Source organism: Strongylocentrotus purpuratus, unplaced genomic scaffold (assembly GCF_000002235.5).
Source record: "Strongylocentrotus purpuratus isolate Spur 01 unplaced genomic scaffold, Spur_5.0 spur5_scaffold_21, whole genome shotgun sequence".
Taxonomy (NCBI): Eukaryota; Metazoa; Echinodermata; class Echinoidea; order Camarodonta; family Strongylocentrotidae; genus Strongylocentrotus; species Strongylocentrotus purpuratus.
In genome coordinates this window covers 1,171,067-1,178,868 of record NW_022145607.1, presented here as the reverse complement: position 1 = coordinate 1,178,868, position 7,802 = coordinate 1,171,067, and the positions used below count along the sequence as shown (strand labels likewise).

The 7,802-nt window shown below is 33.5% G+C and overlaps 1 long non-coding RNA gene across 1 annotated transcript; it reads left to right on the top strand.

The window, feature by feature from the left end:
• The first annotated feature begins 1,199 nt into the window (after window positions 1-1,199).
• LOC115928127 lies at window positions 1,200-4,322 on the top strand. Its single transcript, XR_004065905.1, has 2 exons — window positions 1,200-1,995; window positions 2,970-4,322. It is a non-coding gene; the product is annotated as an uncharacterized LOC115928127 (long non-coding RNA).
• The last annotated feature ends 3,480 nt before the right edge of the window (window positions 4,323-7,802 follow it).

The window sequence follows — 7,802 nt, the reverse complement described above, 5'->3', positions numbered from 1 at the left end:
CATTCCACTGCCTACCCTAGTCAAAATGGGCTCTGGAAAAATATATTTTTTTCCTATTTTTCACTATTTATTTCCTATTTTTATGTGAATGTACCCTATTTAAACACTATTTTTTATTAAAAATAGATTAAAAATAGCATATGACAGCCTATTTTTTTTGTATTTCTAGGAATTGGTGGTTTGATAACTATTTTTTACCTATTTCTTCCTATTTTTTTACTATGTTTTTGGACTTGGATTTTTTTCTGCCATTTTCTTCCTATTTTTTACCTATTTCTTACTATTTTTTCCCTATTCTTTTCGACTTAGTTTTTTTGTCACCAGATTTTGTCCTATTTTTTCACTATGTTTCTGGACTTTGATTTTTTCACCCATTTTCTTCCTATTTTTTAACTATGTTTTGGGACTTAGATTTTTTCTGCCATTTTCTTCCTATTTTTTTACTATGTTTTTGGACTTAAATTTTTCTCTGCCATTTTCTTCCTATTTTTTTACTATGTTTCTGGACTTTGATTTTTCTTACTCATTTTCTTTCTATTTTTTTACTATGTTTTTGTACTTAGATTTTTCTCTGGCATTTTCTTCCTATTTTTTTACTATGTTTTTGGACTTATATTTTCTCTGCCATTTTCTTCCTATTTTTTTACTATGTTTTTGGACTTGGATTTTTCTCTGCCATTTTCTTCCTATTTTTTTACTATGTTTTTGGACTTAGATTTTCTTACTCATTTTCTTCCTATTTTTTTACTATGTTTCTGGACTTTGATTTTCTTACTCATTTTCTTCCTATTTTTTTACTATGTTTCTGGACTTAGATTTTCTTACTCATTTTCTTCTTATTTTTTTACTATGTTTTTGGACTTATATTTTTCTCTGCCATTTTCTTCCTATTTTTTTACTATGTTTTTGGACTTAGATTTTTCTCTGCCATTTTCTTCCTATTTTTTTACTATGTTTTTGGACTTCAATTTTCTCACCCATTTTCTTCCTATTTTTTTAGGGTTAGGGACTTAATTTTTTTATCACCATTTTTTCCCTATATTTTGTTTACTATGTTCACAGACTTAATGGATTTTGTCACCTTTTTGCTTTTAATATAGGCCGATATTTGATTTTTAAGGTTGTTGAAACTTGTTTACACTTTATAAATATATATTTGCACAATTCAAAACATATTTCACAATATAACTATAATGTTAACAAAAATTGCGATATTTCGTCTTTTAAAATGAAAAAATAAATAAATTCAAAGAAGATTTGGACAAATTACTGGCCCTCCTTAGAACTCAACTCTTCCTTTAAGGGAGCATAATTATTTCGTAGGCCTGTGAACATTTTAAGGGAGCATAAATATATCGTATAGGCCTGTGAACATTTAATCAAGAATTAAGAATGTTTTAATTTTATCTTTAAATGAAATGACTATCGATTTTGAATATTTCAAGTAAAAAAGTATGTAATTAGCAAAAGAATTAGCTTACTACTATAGTGTTATAGTGACTAGAACTTATCCAATTGGATGTAATTGTAACAATTTTCCCCATAATAAATACAAAGGTGAAAGGGTACTCTTCAAAAATGTTGAATCATAATGAAACACAACTAAATGTGTGCTGCCATCTAGTGGTAGAAAGCGAATAGGCCAACCGGTAGTTTATTTTCAAATTCAAATCTGCACTCAGACTCTGTGATGATCAGCTCAACGGCGCATATTTCAATCATTACTTTGCCATTTCGCCAGACTTGTCTTCCTGTAAAACCCACAGTATGGGTAATAAGGGGTAGATTTACACCAGGAAAGGACAATTTCAAGAGTAATTCCAGGGCAAGACTTGAAAGAACAAAATGAAGGATCGAATTTATTACCAAGATTAGGCCTACAGTCCCACACTAGCACTCTTGTGTTGGAGAAATACGATCAACTTGCTTTGCACTACATGCACTGGACTGCTACTGCTAGCTGCTGGAGCTACTTTAAAGATCTTCATTTTGAAGGTGAGTAATAAAATTACACACAATTCAATACGAAATTGAGTTTGCTTTCTGTACAATTAAATTAGGAAATTGGTTAAGTAGACCTAAATCTTGATTTTGTAAATTTATTTGGTTCATGAAAAAATCCAAACCATCATCAAACTGATCACAGTTGACGAAGATCGTAGATTATATTCCCTAGTAGTATGTCTACATAATTTACATAGTCACCTATATATCTGTGTTTACGTAAGGCTTTTCATTGGAAGTGAACAATCAAACATGACGAATCTCATTAAAGAATGGAATTAGCGTATTATAGTAGGTCTACTCATTCACAAATATATTTGAGCAAATTAACGCAGTGCAGTGTAGGCTAGATTCCGCCACATGCGCGTGCTGGCTGCATGGTAGTTGGTAAGACATGTGAACGCATGAGGATATATAGCATCTCCATTGAACACATGGCACAGGATCTGCACTCGTTTTGAATGAATTGCAATTCTTTACACTTTTTACAGCCAGGTAGAAATTTCATAAGCCAATAAATCATCCTAAATCATACGTGCAAGATTTTCTTGCATATTTTTAACAGAAATTGAATGGCAAAGTTGATTCTTAGAAGCCGTACATTTGTATGTCACATACACTGTATATATTATGTGTGTTATGATTTTTTTTCCATCACAATCCCGCATTCAATTGGCTGTGCAGATCCTGCATGCACATGTAGGTGTATTGCATCATGCATGACCATATAGTTGCAAAGTATAGCTCATCATTCAATCATCATAATTCATACATGTAAGTAGTCAAGCATCTATCATGTCATGAATTTGTGAAGGATGCAAGTAACTGTAGTTCTTACATGAATTTCATTTGTACAGTGTACATTCCACGTTCAACTCTTAAATTTTCCTAGATTTGATTTGAAAGCATAATAGAATACTACAACCTGCTTATTTTTTTTTTACTTATTATTTTTTCTTCTTCAGGGTATCTTAGCTTCGGCTGCTGGAAAGTCATCAACTTGGACTGTGTGGCACTGGCACCCTTGTCTTCTAGAGTACATGTACATACAGTCTTAATTTGTTAGACTGAACTGTCCAACACACATCTAGGAAATGCAAGACATGGGTGAAAGTATTAGAATCATACATGGTTAATGACTTATTGTTCATCTGTAATTAATGGAAAGCATTTCAAAATGATGCCAATAATGCCGTCCAACAAACATTCAGCAAGTACTTCCAGGTTGCCTCGCCCTGTCACAATCAAACATGTGTTCGCGGTCGGAATGAATCTGAGACATAAATCTTCAATACACAGCTTAATTTTTACCAAGGCAATCTTAACAAACACAAATTGAATTACCTCACGGCGTAATTACATATATACATGTATTGATGTATATATATATATATATATTCTATATCTGCGTATGAATATTTTTGTATAACTTTGTTTCACTATACTCTTTGCCATGTCAGCTCACGTGTACTATGTAGTTGATGCCAGTATTATGTAACACTTTATAGATGTGTATTCATGTAACAGTAATAAAGCTTTGTCTTAGTATTCATTTAACGTTTTAAAGACATCTGAAGACTATTCATGTTTGACATCCTTATGACACTTGACAGATAGACCAAGTTGCCAGTGCTATTAACACTTTTTACATTGTTATAGATGTGAACTATACCTTTGCCTTCACATGTTTTCATTTATAGACATTTTTAAAGATTTTGTTTAGACTGTTGAAACTTGCCAGATAGCCTTGCTACTTGTATCATGTAACACTTTATAGTCATGTATAAGCTGTTCAATACTGGTTCACATCCTGTATATATGCTAGTATTTTATTAGCCAAAAATGTGAAAATTCATTTTTTTTTTTAAATTCTAATATCTTACATTCAGATTAGATTTACATTATAATAGTTTCGTTTACACAACTAATACATATATATATATGTGAACCCAATATCTGCAATTTTTACCAGTGATTATATAGGGAACAATTTAATGAAGAAGAAAAAGATATATTTTTTTTCTTTCTTGCGTTTATGTTTACAAAGACCTAGTACTACCTTTGCGTAATATTTGTATCATTTATAAGACGGGTATATGCCAATCGGTTTGCCAAAGATACATAATATTTACCGGCCGTTCTTACCTCTAAATCCAAAATTTTCTATATGAAATGCTGCTCAAGTTTTGTAAGTGTGACTTTTGTAAATATGTTTTAATAGTTTGTGGACTGTTTGTTTAGTATTCTCATTCACCATATGGGTGTACATTGCATGTGATATTTTATGTAATAAAGTGTTCTAACGTTTCAAACTGAAATAAAAATGTGTTTGCATTTTATTTATCTTGTACATCTGGCAGCAGAAAAATAGGATAGAAATATTTTAGTGTATTTATTTTCCCCCTATTTTATTCCTATTTTAGTTTTTACTCGGGTAATATGTGGACGGGGATTCGACTAATCCAATTATTTTGTACATGTGCGCATGACATGCACCTACATGCATATATTGTACAACAAGGTGCTACAAAGTAGAACTTGACAGAGATTTAATTGCTACCAAACAATTATACAGTACACCAATCATTCAATTAATATTCCATTTTTTTTAAAATAGATTTTAAATATATTTGGTTTGTAAAAAAAAATATGTTAGAAATATATTTCAGAAAAAAATATGTCTGAAATATATTTATAAACTATTTTTATTTCAACGCTATTTAAGTCTCCTATTTTTTTCCTATTTTTGTTCCAAAACTATGCTATTTGAAATAGCTTTTTTGGGTATTTTTAGGGGACGAGAAAAATAGGAAAAAAATATATTTCAAAACTATTTGTGGCTTTATTTTTTTCCTATTTTTTGTTCCAAAACTATAGCAATTAAATAGCTTTTTGGGGGGATGAGAAAAATAGGAAAAAAATATATTTCAAAACTATTTGTGGCTTTATTTTTTTCCTATTTTTAGGGGACGAGAAAAATAGGAAAAAAATATATTTCAAAACTATTTGTGGCTTTATTTTTTTCCTATTTTTTGTTCCAAAACTATAGCAATTAAATAGCTTTTTTGGGGGATGAGAAAAATAGGAAAAAAATATATTTCAAAACTATTTGTGGCTTTATTTTTTTCCTATTTTTAGGGGACGAGAAAAATAGGAAAAAAATATATTTCAAAACTATTTGTGGCTTTATTTTTTTCCTATTTTTTGTTCCAAAACTATAGCAATTAAATAGCTTTTTTGGGGATGAGAAAAATAGGAAAAAAATATATTTTTGCATTTATTTTTTCCCTATTTTTTTTCTATTTTTTTCCTATTTATTTTTTACTAGGGTATGTTTAGCCCCACTCAAAATACAAAGCAACTCAAATTCAACGATCGAAGATGACAACAAGACACTCACTATTTTATGATTACTTTCTATTCTGATACATGATCTATAAAGTTGCGCTTGGTCTCTAGCTTGCCACAATCTTCGCACTCATTTCTAACAAGTAACCTTCAAGATCAGCTCTGAAGGTCAGAGAAAGTTCATTCCGCATGACCTGATAGTAGCCACACTCAAAAGGCAACTGAAATTTTAAGATAGAAGATGACAACAAGATACTAGCTATGTTCTATCTACATGTATTACACATGATCACTAAAGCATTTGTAAGCGTCTCTCCTCAGTCTTCGCACTCATTTAGTTGCAATTTCAAGATCGGCTTAAAAGCAGCCTCAGATACATTTGTAGGAACGTCAAAACATGCAGCTTAAATATTAATAGAAATTATACTTGTTCATTGACTTGATAAAACCTGATAATATTACTAATTAGTATTACCATGGGGCTTTAATTGGCAGATTTTCTTCTTTGCCACTTGTAAGGATATATGTGCAACTAACCATAGCTTATGGAGCTGCCTTAAAATGAAATAAACACATATTTTCATTCCACTGCCTATGTTTAGCCCCACTCAAAACACAAAGCAACTCAAATTCGCTGGCTTTGGGGATTTTCACCAAACTCTTTTATGAAATGTGCACAAGATCATGTGACCTCAAACACTCTGTCTGTCGCGGTGGAGAAAGAAAAAGTTCAACATTTTGAATTTTCTCGCTTTCCGCGGCGTCTGTGTCGCTGGCATTTTTTTCGGAGACGCTGAAGTCACCAAAGCCTTCGTGAAAGCCTCAGCGGCGTCTCCCACTGGCGTAAAAAACGCCTGAGTATAATCCTGGCTTAACAAAGCTCAGTGTACTTCAGTATCTTGCCAGTCTTATCACATTTTAGATACCACTAGTGAAGACCAGGAAATGTTTGTACCGCATGATATTATCCCCACTCAAAAAGTAGAAAAAATGTGGAAGATGACAACAAGATATTAATAAATGATCACTTATTTGTTAAGTGTCATATTCCTCAGTCTTCGTGCTAATACAGTATGGATGATCAGCTGACAGGCGACACATTTTTAAGCAATATTTATAGCATTTGAGAATTTGTCCACTAATGTGAATGGTCAGTAAATTCCAAAATACACACCTTAAATTATTGTTGTTCATCTTTTCATATCGACTCCCATCTGATTAAGCATCTGACCTCTTTTTCCATATTCTATCACGTTTAATCTTCTCTTGACAAGAGTCAATTGTTTATACAGCAATCTGTGTTCATTCCACTTTGTCATCAAAATGTCATTTGATACTTTTTTAGGGATTTCACCTCGCAAAATTGCAGCTGTTGTTGAAGAGGCTTTACTGGTGCAAATTGATTTTGCAGTATTCACACAAATCTGTCCACGAGTTGATGGAAGTGATGCTGATGTCCATGTAGTTAGAGTATGGCGCTGAAGCCTGGAACCCCCACACTTCTGGTGCTGCCGAAGGTCTGGAAAGGGTACAGAAAACAGCTGCTCGCTTTGTCTTCCGCGACTACCGAAGATCCACGTCAGCTACAGGGCTTGTTTCCCAGCTGGGATGGGATAAACTGCACACACGTCGTCTTCTAGCACAAAGCACCATGCTCTTTAAAATACACCACCAGCTAGTCAACATTTGTCTTCCTCACCTCATAACCAAAGCTACATACATCAGCAGAAGAGACCACACACTCAAGCTCTCTGTTCCTGAGGCAACAATCGACTCCTACAAGTACTCATTTTACCCCCGCACCATTCGCATCTGGAATCAACTACCATTCACTGCAGTTACTGCCCCAACAGTTGCTGCTTTCCAGATGACCGCCCTCCCTGTCATCAGAGGGTTGGAACCTCCTGTAGGTTCCAGAATGCTGTAAACCATATAGCAGCATGATTATTTTTACTTGCACGTCACTATTTTATTGTATAAAGCAATTGTACACCCTTTTGTTGTCTGCACCTTCACCTGCTGTCACAACACATCCCATCCCAGTATAGCTTGGAAAAGCTGCTTCAGGGATTACCTCATCAAGTATCAAGTATCAAGTAGGAAATAGAGACGACGATGATGATGAGAGGGTATGGCTGTGACTGTTAGAATGGCTGTTATCTTCAGTAACAATATGGCTTCTTGTTGCCGGGCTATCAACTTGAATGTGACTTGTGTGATTATCTTCCTGAGCTAATTTCACTTCTCTGATTTTTACCTTTCTTCTCTTTAGGTATGCTCTTCTGTTCTCTTTGCTGTGCCTACCCATTAGGCCTATTTACCATTCAGTATCCTATTAACATGCTCAGGGGTGTACCAGGCCTGTCCGCTCTAAGGGGCAAATTTCCCGATCTCTGGCAAACTTTCCCAGTCAGGGGGGGGGGGGGTCAAAAGGCTAATTATTCCCTGTC